Below are 12,055 nucleotides of genomic sequence, written 5' to 3'. Positions count from 1 at the left end.
TTAATTTGTTTTGAGTTATATTTCTCTAAAATTAAAAAGGATAAATCAAATTTCTATATTCCCCAACAAATCTGCCAAACATATCCAACTGAGCAAGATGGAAAAAAAAAAAAAAAAAGAATGGCATGTTTCAAAATAACTAGAATCAACAGAAATTTATTAAAAGTCTTCTCATAAATAATATTCTCAAATTAGCTAGCTTCTCTTTATGATCATACCTATTTTGAATGCTTTTAAAGTGCTCTCCTATTGATTTATATTTCACCAAGATGTGGCTAATAAAACTACGAGACTACTCTGAACATTTTAGCGCCAAGAAATATAAACCTATGTATCTCATAAGGTGTGAGCCTTTTAAAAGGTTGACACTTTTATCCTCCTCCCAGCTCTGAGACTGTCTGATCCAAACAAGAAAAGGGAGGAGAGGGAACAGTGGACATCACCAGGGGAAACAAATGGTAAGCACTCATGGAGCCCTGGCAAGAATTATGCTATTAGCTATCACTCATAATTTTCGATAGCAATTTTTAGCTAAAATGCACTTTCACTTTCACTATCTCATTTTGTGCCTCACAAGTAAGTAAAACAGTCATATTATTCTCCCCATTATAGAGATAAAGAAACAACTACAAGGAGAGTCAATGACACATGCTGATTAGTGGAGAAGTCAGGGCTCCATTGCAGTTGTCTCAATGGAGTCCAGTGTCTTTTTCTACACATCTTGCAGTTCCCCCATCTCCTTTTGCCCCTTTTAGAACAAATTGCCATTTTGGTAAATGGTAAAAGCTTGGTAGCAACTTGAACTGCACTTGGCACTCTGATAAATGACCCAGGACTTAATTGGGATGCTTGCCAAGAAATAGTGTCGTGCATTTCCAATAGCTCTAAACAGCAGATGAATTGCACATCAATTTATTTAAATAGCTAGATGGCGAGCCTTTTCATGGCCATTACCAGGTGCAGATTGATGCCTACTAGCATAGATTTCCCACTGTGAAGCCCTTTACTCACTCCATGTGGCTTCCCTACTCCATTATGCCTGTTAAATGAATCAATCTTACCTTAATATCATTCTTAAATATTTAATGCCAAGTTACAATGCTGCCTTTTAAAATCAGTTGGTAAAATAAAAGCAAAGATTGTTCAGCAGGAGGCACCCCATCTCCTCAGTCTCTAGTCTTCCACATGATTACTTACTGGGGTGAGCTGTTTGCCCCAGGGGTGGGCCAATTAAAAGGATTTATTTGCTTGTGTAACAGTCTAGGCAGCAGGAAAGGAAACTGAAGTTACAAAAAGGAGTAAGCAATTTAAGGCTTACTTTTCTGGTTGAATCTATATTTGTAATGCAGAACTTGACCCAGAAAATCACTTTCAACACTTTATCAGTGTGTGCCCCTTTGTAGGAATTATGCCGGACCCTTTGGGAAAAGGGGACTTCCCTTGCTGAGAAGAGCACCCAGCCCTTCTGCAGGGTAATGCTTGATACACAAATATTTAAATCGTTGGATCTTTGGACAACAAGTGCACTCAAGCCAAATAGTTCAAATCAGCTTTGTTCTTTCTGAGAGTTGGTATGTGATTCCGCACCAGGATATGGAGTTCTAGTTTATCTTTCCCTCCTTCTGAGACAAGAGGGAAGGAGACATGGCACAGTTTTTTAAAGAATGACAATGTTGTGGATGTGACATAAGCTGGTTAGAACCGATTAGACTCAGAAGGGCAGAAGATTCACTTTTCAGTACACTTTGAGCCAGATGATATGCTTATTGTAATACATTAGCATATGCTAAATAACAGACCCACAGGCCCCGTGATAGTTCCAAGGTCAACCATAAAAGGTCAAAAAGTGGGCAGTGGTCCAAATCTTGGAAACCCCTGCCTATTTTCCAAAATAGCTGGTATTTCATTAGTCTATGAAAATTAGACTGTGAAATTATGCCCCCCCCATAAAAACTGACCTCCCCATATTTCAAAGCCATTCTCACCTTTAGAGATGAACCAGAGTCTGTCTGTGGAATGTACGTCTCCCAGGGCCTCTTGCCTTCTGAGATGGTTCCATAATCTATCTATGGAGTGTCTCTCTCTGTCAATAAATCGACTCTTACCTATCACTTTGCCTCTTGCCAAATTCCTTCTGGGTTGAGACATAAAGTAACTGAGCTTCATTAAGTCCTGAGAGGAGGTGTGCAATTTCAACTATCGGAGAGTGGGTCCAAGTCCCAATCTGAGTATTCACTGGGTTCAAATTGAGTTCCAATTTGAGTGGTGCAGTTTTTACTTCTGCTTTAGATCTGGCATTTGCATATACACCTTTCAAAGCTTTTCACCTCTGTATGTTCATTTGCTCCTGAGATGGATGGAGGGGTATCCTAGTCACAAACTTGCCTGTATCTTTCCAGTCTTTATCGCTCTCATTCACTGTCCTTCTTCTTGTTTATGTACTGACTATCATGTACAAGAAGGAAACCCAGGTATAAAATATGGAAGTTTTCAGCTTTGTGGCTTATTGATCTGTTTCATGAAAGTGGCATATAGTTTATTTTCTTAAACTTTTTTCCTATGGGATTAACTAAGGAATTTCAAAATAATTAACCAAGGGATTCCAAAAGGATCAAGAAACTGCTGATTAAGGAAAATACAAAAACCCAAAACTACCTTGCAAGGGAAAAAAAAGAAAAATAGATATGACTGAAATAAAATTCTCCAAAGATTAAAATTCACACCCTCTGGCTTTAATTAGTAAATTGAATGCCTTTAAAATCTACATATATTAAAATTTAATGATGCTAATATTGAGGATGTTATCAGGGAAGAGAGAGTGTTATAAAATATTTGAAGAAGTATGTTTTACTGAAAACTGTTGCTGAAAGCCCAGCTTTTCTGTACAATATACCAGTGCTGAATTGAATCTTAGAGACACAGTTTTGGATGAAGTAGAAAAGGATTAGGCTTATTACTTGACCAGGCAAACCGGGACACAGTGGACTCTTGCCTAGAAAAACTTTGTGTCCTAACCCTGGAGACCTGATGATGAATTTTTTAACAATATATCAATGCTGGGGTTGCTAATAGGATTAGGATGTGTACAGGGACTTCCCTGCTGGCTAGACAGTAAAGCATCTACCTACAATGTGGGAGACCCAGTTACGATCCCTGGGTTGGGCAGATCCCCTGGAGAAGGAAATGGCAACCACTCCAGTATTCTTGCCTGGAAAATCCCATGGACAGAGGAGCCTGGCAGGCTGCAGTCCATGGGGTCGCAAAGAGTCAGACATGACTGAGCAACTTCACTTCTCTTTAGGGTCTCAGGTGGTCAGATCTCCTAACCTTGATGAACTTCTCTGGTCCCTTTAATCTTACCTCAGGTTGTTTCTTGGCTGTCCCTCCCTTCATGAGCAACTATTCAAATCAGACTTTGGAACTCAGAGAAGGTCATGGAGGCTGGAGTATGGCCTACAAGAATTGGGGGACAAAAAGAAGCCTCTGAGCCCAGGCCCCACTCAGTTTCAGAACCAGTAAATCTAGTTTATAGCTCTAGTGCTACCAAACAAAGTTCATGTGCCCTACATAAGGCCATAGAAACTGAAACATCAGAGTTTAGAGCAGAGAAAAATTTATTGCAAGGCCAAGTAAGGAAAACAAGTGGCACAAACTCAAAAACCCTGAATTCCCTAATAGTTTTGGCAATCGGGGGTGGGGTATTCACAGGTAAAATTCAGAGTGAGGGCTGAAGGGTACATGACTTTCTTCTGACTGGTTGATGGTGAGATAACAGGGCAGTGTTCTCAGGAATCTTGAGCTCAGCCTAAACTATACCATCCTCCATCTGGGAGGGGGCCTTTTTCTGCAGAAGAGCTAGAAACACTGCTATATATATATTCCTTGTGGAGGAACCAAGTATCTGCCAAAGGCTGCACTATTTTTTCTTGACTGTTCCTTCCTTGTCTCTGAATCCTCTTCCCTCCCTGATTAGCAACTCTTTGAACTTGTCCTTTGGAACTTAGGGAAAGTCAAAGAGGCAGAATAAAGCCTATTTCCTACAAACAGGAATGAAGAACACCAAAAGGATTTGTACCCCACAGGGTCCTGCTTGGTTTCACTGGCTCGGTTGCTATCAACTTGACTCTCAGCAACTTGCTCAACCACTTGGAAAATCAGGGGGTAAACAGACCCTTACTACTCCAAGTGCAGTCAGCCAGGATCCTGCTAGAAATGCCAAACCTCAAACTTCAGACCTCTTCCAGAACCACTGTATCTGAATCTGCATATTAACAAGATCTACAATTCAGTTCAGTTCAGTCACTCAGTCATGTCTGACTCTGTGACCCCATGGACTGCAGCATGTCACGCTTCCCTGTTCATCAACAAAGCTCGCTCAAACTCATGTCCATTGAGTTGGTGATGTCATCCAACCATCTCATCCTCTCTCATCCCCTTCTCTTCCTGCCTTCAATCTTTCCCAGCATTAGGGTCTTTTCAAATGAGTCAGTTCTTCCCATTAGGTGGCCAATGTATTGGAGTTGCAGCTTCAGTATCAGTCATTCTAATGAATAGTCAGGACCGATTTCCTTAGGATGGACTGGTTTGAGCTCCTTGCAGTCCAAGGGACTCTCAAGAGTCTTCTCCAACACCACAGTTCAAAAGCATCAGTTCTTCAGCACTCAGCTTTCTTTACAGTCCAGCTCTCACATCCATTCATGACTACTGGAAAAACCATAGGTTTGACCAAATGGACATTTGTCAGCAAAGTAATGTCTCTGCTTTTTAATATGATGTCTAAGTTTGTCATGGCCTTTCTTCCAAGGAGCAAGCATCTTTTAGTTTCATGGCTGCAGTCACCATCTGCAGTGATTTTGGAGCCCCCAAAAATGAAGTCTTTCACTGTTTCCATTGTTTCCCCATCTATTTGCCATAAAGTGATGGGACTAGATGCCATCATCATAGTTTTTTGAATGCTGAGTTTTAAGCCAGCTTTTACACTCTCCTCTTTCACTTTCATCAAGAGGCTCTTTAAGTTCTTCTTCCCTTTCTGTCATAAAGGTGGTGTCATCTGCATATCTGAGGTTATTGATATTTCTCCCAGCAATCTTGATTCCAGCTTGTGTTTCATTCAGCCTGGCATTTCACATGATGCACTCTGCATATAAGTTAAATAAGCAGGGTGACAATATACAGCCTTGACATACTCCTTTCCCAATTTGGAACCAGTCCATTGTTCCATGTCTGGTTCCAACTGTTGCTTCTTGACCTGCATACAAATTTCTCAGGAGGAAGGTAAGGTGATCTGATATTCCCATCTCTTGAATAATTTTTCATGGTTTGTTGTGAGCCACACTGTCAAAGGCTTTGGTGTAGTCAATAAATCAGAAGTAGATGTTTTTCTGGAACTCTTGTTTTTTCTATGTTCCAACAGATGTTGGCAATTTGATCTCTGGTTCCTCTGCCTTTTCTTAAATCCAGCTTGAACATCTGGAAGTTCACAGTTCATGTACTGTTGGAGCCTGGTCTGGAGAGCTTTGAGCATTACTCTGCTAGAATGTGAGATGAGTATAATCACATGCATCAGATGCATGATTCACATGCATAGAAATCCCTGAAAGCCAAAGCTTTGTTCTAAGTCTTAAACTCTGGTATTTGTCTCATTTTAAATCAAGACCTTAACCATCCCTGTTGACCTTTCCAAGAACAATAGCTGGTCCCTTTGAAAGCATATCCATAAAATGCCAAAATCTGACCCTAGTGAGCCTATGTAGACCTAGGCAGTATAAAACACACCTGTTGTTTGAGAGGTGCTTGTTTGGGACTGTTTAGATTCATGCACCTTCTCATGGGAACACTGCTTCCTTATAGCTTCCCATCCAACAGAGCTGCCTTAGATTTGTAGACATGAAGACAACATTAAGGCCACTGTCTGCACCAGCTGCAAACTTAAGGGATGTGCTGCCCTGTCCAGGGCTCTGAGACCCAGCATAGGAAGCTCCCTTCTGCTTTACTTGCTCTTGTTGCATGCAGTACTGCAAGGAGAACAGGTTCTCCTGATACCCCAAGAAGATTCAGGAAGAATTATTCTTCAATTGCAACAGTTCAAACTGTCATTTCAAATATCTTTCAATAAATCAGGATGGCAAAACTCAAGGGATAAAAAAGAAAGAAAGACAAAGGAAGTTCAGAAACACACACAGAAAGAGATTGCAGATTTATTATTCAGAGGTATGATTAAGGAAAGAGAATGCAATCAAATCTCAAATTCGAGATGGAGCTTACTTTGATTGACATGATGGCGAGGTCAAAAGAACTTTCTGGAGAGTACCACATAGAAAAACTGGTAATTTGTAAAAGAATAATGATTTGGAAGTGGAATTTTTTCTTAAAACTTATTTGTATGCATTCTTTCACACTAGCTCCAAGTTTAAGAATTTATCCAAAAAGAATGTGTTGAAATGCCCCAGTAGAATAATTTCCATTTGTTTAGCTCCTGTTTTAGGCAGATTTTGTTCCACTTGCTTATTCAGATGTTGTATGAGCAGTTTCTTCTTTTGTTTTGATAGAATCCAGTGTTCTTCTCTCTTCAGGACTTGCCAATGCAAAGCATGCTTTTTTCTTCACTGTCTTTCTATTCTAATATTGTGGCTTTATAGCTGTTTCTAGTGAATCTCTTGATTATAATTCTACTAATATATAATCCCTTAAATTTTACTGGCCCCTTTTTTGTGTACCTTTAGCTCGAAAGTATCTGAGTACTTGCATCCAGAGAGTGGTTCAGTTTTCTGGGTGAAACAGAAAAATATTTTCTAATTCTTTTCTCTCTGTTCTCAGATGGCACAAAACTCTTTAAAAGTATTCATGACCTCATGCCAATAGCCTGCACTGATGTGGCTTTCCATTGCTTAGAGATCTGTATTTGTGTTTTACAAAGAGCAAGAGGCAATTTCTGAAATGGGACCATAAATCACTATCTTACATATCACAAAGAAAATATTGTTAGTTACATTGTGAATATTTTAATGGCTTTTGTGAATAAAAATATCTTAAAGCTTTTGAGTTCCTACTATTTACAGATTCTTTGACCTTGTATTCATCCCAAAAGATAATAATAATAATAGATAAAATGTTATAGATACAAAAACTGAGGCTCGTAGTTAAGTAATTTTGTAACCATAGAGGTTTAGGACCTTATCTGTCCTCTAATCCCATTATCTATTGTAACAGATAAAAAAATGCATCCAGAGAGGTAATGCAGTTTGGGCTAAGCCATGCAAGTAGTTTGTCATCTATTTTGGTACAGTGCCTTATCTGGTTTCTTAACAATTATTATACATGTTACCTGTACCTCTAGAATTTAATCACAAGATAAAGCTTTGCCACACTTTTTGCTTGTGAATTGTGGTGAGCAGACTCTAAAATGCCCCATCACCCCATGACTCACATCTTTCGGTATTCACGCTCCTGTGTAATCCCCTCCTATTGAGTGAAACTTGTTTCTATCCAACAGAATGCAACAAAGATAAAGGAATATTACTTTGTGATTTTGTTACCTAAAATTGTGATTTCCATCTTGCTGGCAGACATTCTTTATTGATTCTCTCATGCCAGCTTTGATGAAATAAGTATAGGAGGAAAACAACTTTTTCCCTCTACCATTCTAAATTTTCTAGCTAGAGCTCTGCAAGTTAGACAAGACAGATTAACAACAGAAAAACAAGCAAAAGTTTATTAACACTTGCATGTGTCATGCATTCATGTGGGAATGCTCAGTGATGAGTGACTCAAAGGGATGGTTAAGAGTGGGGCTTATATAGCATTTTAATAAAAGAATAATGAATTTTTAGAGAAGTGAAAAGACAAGGGAAAAAGAAGTTGAGTTTCTGGGACAGAAAAGTGCGGGGAAGTAAATAAATGAAGGAAGTAATGGATGATAAGGGCTAGTTAGTGAAGTTTATTATGTGGATTTCTTTGGGGAAGTCTCTGGGCTGATAAGGGTCTATGTTGTCTCCCATGATTATTTCTATCCTTCCTGGTAGAAAAGAGAGAAGAGACACCTTTGAAATTTGATGTGTTGCTTTTAGGCAAATAGGGGGAGGACAATGAGCATATCGGCAGTGAGTATATGCTTCTTCTCAATTGTCTTCAACTCAAGAGAATCCTTATGACAAAATGACTTTTCGGGGGGGGGGGGACAACTCTGCTCCCCTTCATTAACCACCATATGAAGAGGTCTGCATGGCCAGAATTAGAGGGAAACATCCAACCAACACCAGAAAAGGAGATGAATCACTTAGTATGAAATTCACAAGGAACTGGGCCTTGCTAATAAACACGTGAGCTTAGTACCCAATCCTTCCTCTTTAAAGTCTCGGATGAGACCCCTGATGACCTTATGAGAGACCTCAAAGCCAAGCAGACTGGTAAGCCTTGTGCAAATTCCTGACTTACAGGCTATTAATAATAAATGTGTTCTTATTTTAAGCTGCTGAATCTGTGGTAATATGATAGATAACAATAGATAATTAATTTATGATTATTAATTTTTACCCACATAGATAAGTTGTTCAGAAAGACAGCACTGAATAATGATTCTAAATCAAAACACAAGATTAGAATCATTACATTCAAGACCTTGGACATATCACTCTTTAAAGCAATCTATTACATTATAAGTTCCTTAAGGGTAAATCTCTCTATTATATTTCTCTGATTCCCAAGTACATAGCTATGTGCTTTCTCAGCACATGGCAGCTACTAAAGAAATATTTTTTGATGAATTCATTGTGTTTTCAATCAGAGAAATGTGAAGTTATCCACTAAATATTTTGAATTACTTGTAAAAGTAGATTACATTACATTGAAAAGAAGCTCATATGAAAATAATAGAGAAAAACTAAAGACACCCTGAATCTCTATCAATGAATTGGGGAAAAAGTTAGATAAATTATTGTGCATTCAGAGGAGGGATCAAGATGACAGAATAGGAAAATCATGAGCTCACTTTTACCAAAGAAAAAGTGAAAGTGAAGTTGTTTAGTAGTGTCCGATTCTTTGTGACCCCATGGACTATAGCCTGCCAGGCTCTTCCATCCATGGGATTCTCCAGGCAAGAATACCAGAGTGGGTTTTCATTTCCTCCTTCAGGAGATTTTCCCAACTCAAGGATCAAACCTAGGTCTCCCACATTGCAGGCAGACTTTACCATCTGAGCCACCAGGGAAGTCACACTTTTACCAAAGAACACATCAAAACAACAACTACATATAGAGAATTCTTGCTGTTACATGAAGACTAGCAAAATGGCTTTTTCAAAAACCAAGGCTGTAAAGAGGAGCCACACAGATTCTTGTAAGAAGAGAAGAGAAGCAATCTAATTGAGACTTGTACTCCTGGTGGGCCTAGTGGGTGACCCAGAAGAGGAAAAAGATACATAGGCTCAGAGATCATCCTTAGGAAACTTGGGGTTTGAGCCCCATATTAGGCACCCCAGCTTTGGTATCTGACAGAAGGAATACAAGCCCATTTAGCAGGTTTGAAAAGCAATGGGGCTTACCAGAGGGTTGCAAGAAACCAACACTCTATTCTTAAAGAACTTAAGTACAGTCTTGATTGCTCTTAGTCCCAGTACAAGGGAAGAAAATGGAAAACTGCTTAGAGCTCTGACTGGCCTTCCATGAACATTTCAGGACACACTCCATACTGTAAGGCTCCTGCTTCAGTACTGCTCCCACTAAGATGGAGATCACCATTGCCAAAGTGTGTGCATGCAACAAGAAATGAGTAAAGCCACCTTGGGCTTGCCACTGCCTCAAGCCAGTGCAGAGACAACATTGCCATCATGAGCACTCAATTGAAGTGAAGTTGCTCAGTCGTGTCCAACTCTTTGCGACCCCATGGACTGTAGCCAACCAAGCTCCTCTGTCCATGGGATTTTCCAGGCAATAGTCCTCAAGTGGATTGCCATTTCCTTCTCCAGGGGATCTTCCCAACCCAGGGATTGAACCTGGGTCTCCCACATTGTAGACAGACACTTTACTGTCTGAGCCACCAGGGAAGTCCATGCACTCAAGTATCAGGGATATAGCTGAGCCAGCTCAGGACCCAACTCTACCTGTAGCCAAAGCTGACACCCAGAGCAGCTCTGAAGGGCAGCTTCAATTCCATGGGCCACAGCCACACTGCCAACCAAGGAAAAGACTACCATCATGCCTGGAAGAAGCTCAAATCCCAAAGAGCTCCTGTTCCAGCCCCCCACTCCTTCCTCCCATCCAATAAGGCATTGACTGCCATTGAGCCTAGGAAAAGTCCTGGCCCTACTAGCCTATGTCTCTAGCTCCTCAGACTCCAGGCCTACTTCCCATCAAGGCAGTGGCCACCAGCACACCACAGGAAAACTTGAAATTCATGCTCAATTCAGATTCAGTTCTCCCACCAAAGCCACCAGGCACAAATAGATTGCATATGAATGCACCTATACAAGCACATATAGTCAAGACCACAACTAATTTCATAGAACAAACAGAGAAATTTAAAAGAGAGAGAGAGAAGACAGAGGAATATGTTTCAAATAAAAGAACAAATTTTTAGAACACCTATTTGTCAGAGATAAATAATTTACCCCTTAAAGAGTTCAAAGTGACAGTAATAAAAATGCTAACTAAATTTGGGGAAAAAAATAGAGGAACACAGTGAGAATTTCAATAAAGATCTATAAAATACTTTTTAAAGGAATCAATCAGAGATGAAGAATACAATAACAGAAAAATACACCACAAAGTATTAACAGCAGATTAGGTGATATAAAATAACACATAAACGATCTGGAAGATAGAATAGTGGAAATGATCCAATCAGAACAGCAAAAAGAAAAACAAATTTTAAAGAATGAGCATAGGGGGGAGGGAAAGATGGTGGAGGAATAGGACGGGAAGATCACTTTCTCCCTCACAAATTCCTCAAAAGAACATTTCAACGCCGAGCAAACTCCACTAAACAACTTCTGTAGGCTGGCAGAGGACATCAGGCAACCAGAAAAGCAGACCATTGTCTTCAAAAACAGGTAGGAAAAAATATAAAAGATGAAAAAGGAGACAAAGGAGGTGAGGAGGGAGCTCCGTCCCGGGAAGGGAAGCCCGTCCCGGGAAGAGAATTTTAAGAAGAGAGGTTTCCAAACACCAGGAAACACTCTCCCTGCCGAGTCTGTGGCGAGCCTTGGAAACACAGAGGGCAACATAACAGGAAGGAAAAATAGATAAATAATTAAAACCAAGAGATTACAAGCCCACCAGTAACTCCCCCAGCGGAAAAGCAGCACAGACGCCTGCATCCGCCATTGGGAAGTGGGGGCAGGGCAGGGACGCGGGAGGCGCGGGCTGCAGTGCTTTGTAAGAATCGGGCAGGAACGCCCCACGCGCAACCAGAACGATCTAACTTGGGCTAGCAAACCAGTCTGTGGGATAGCTACCACGCGAAAAGCTCAAACATAAGACACCGCCAGGACCGAGCACAGAACAAAGGACGGAACGGAAAAAGCCGGCTGCAGACCATTCCCTGCCGGGGACAGGCAGCCAGAGCCGTAAGGACTGGAAAGGGGCAATTGCAGACCCGGAGAGACTTTACTTACCTAACTGCAAGCAGGCTCCTTTGCTAAGACTTCTGGGGGTGCTGGACAGTCACAGTCTGCCTCACAGGGTGCGCCAGCGGTCCACCCAGAGAGCTGAGCAGCAGTGGCAGAAAAGGTGACAAGCCGCGGCGATCGCGCTCGCCAAACTCCTGAGCTACTGGGACCTGGGAAGGGCACAAAATGCAGTCCCAGCCGAATCTGTGCCTCTGAGGGCTGCCTGAGCGCCGAACCTGAGTGGCTTGGACCGGGGAAGTGCACGCAGCCTAGGGCCGGCCCCAGACGGTTCCCGGCTGAGCATCGTAGAGCCGGAGCGGTTTGTGCGCCGCGAGAAAGGACAGGTCAAGTGGGGCAGAGATACTGTGTACACACGACAGTGCTATTTGTTCGCAGCATCCCCCCTCCCCACAGCATGACTGAACTAGTGAGCCTAAAAAACCAGCAAACAGA

This window comes from Ovis canadensis, chromosome 15 (genome assembly GCF_042477335.2).
Source record: "Ovis canadensis isolate MfBH-ARS-UI-01 breed Bighorn chromosome 15, ARS-UI_OviCan_v2, whole genome shotgun sequence".
Taxonomy (NCBI): Eukaryota; Metazoa; Chordata; class Mammalia; order Artiodactyla; family Bovidae; genus Ovis; species Ovis canadensis.
This window is presented reverse-complemented; position numbering follows the sequence as displayed.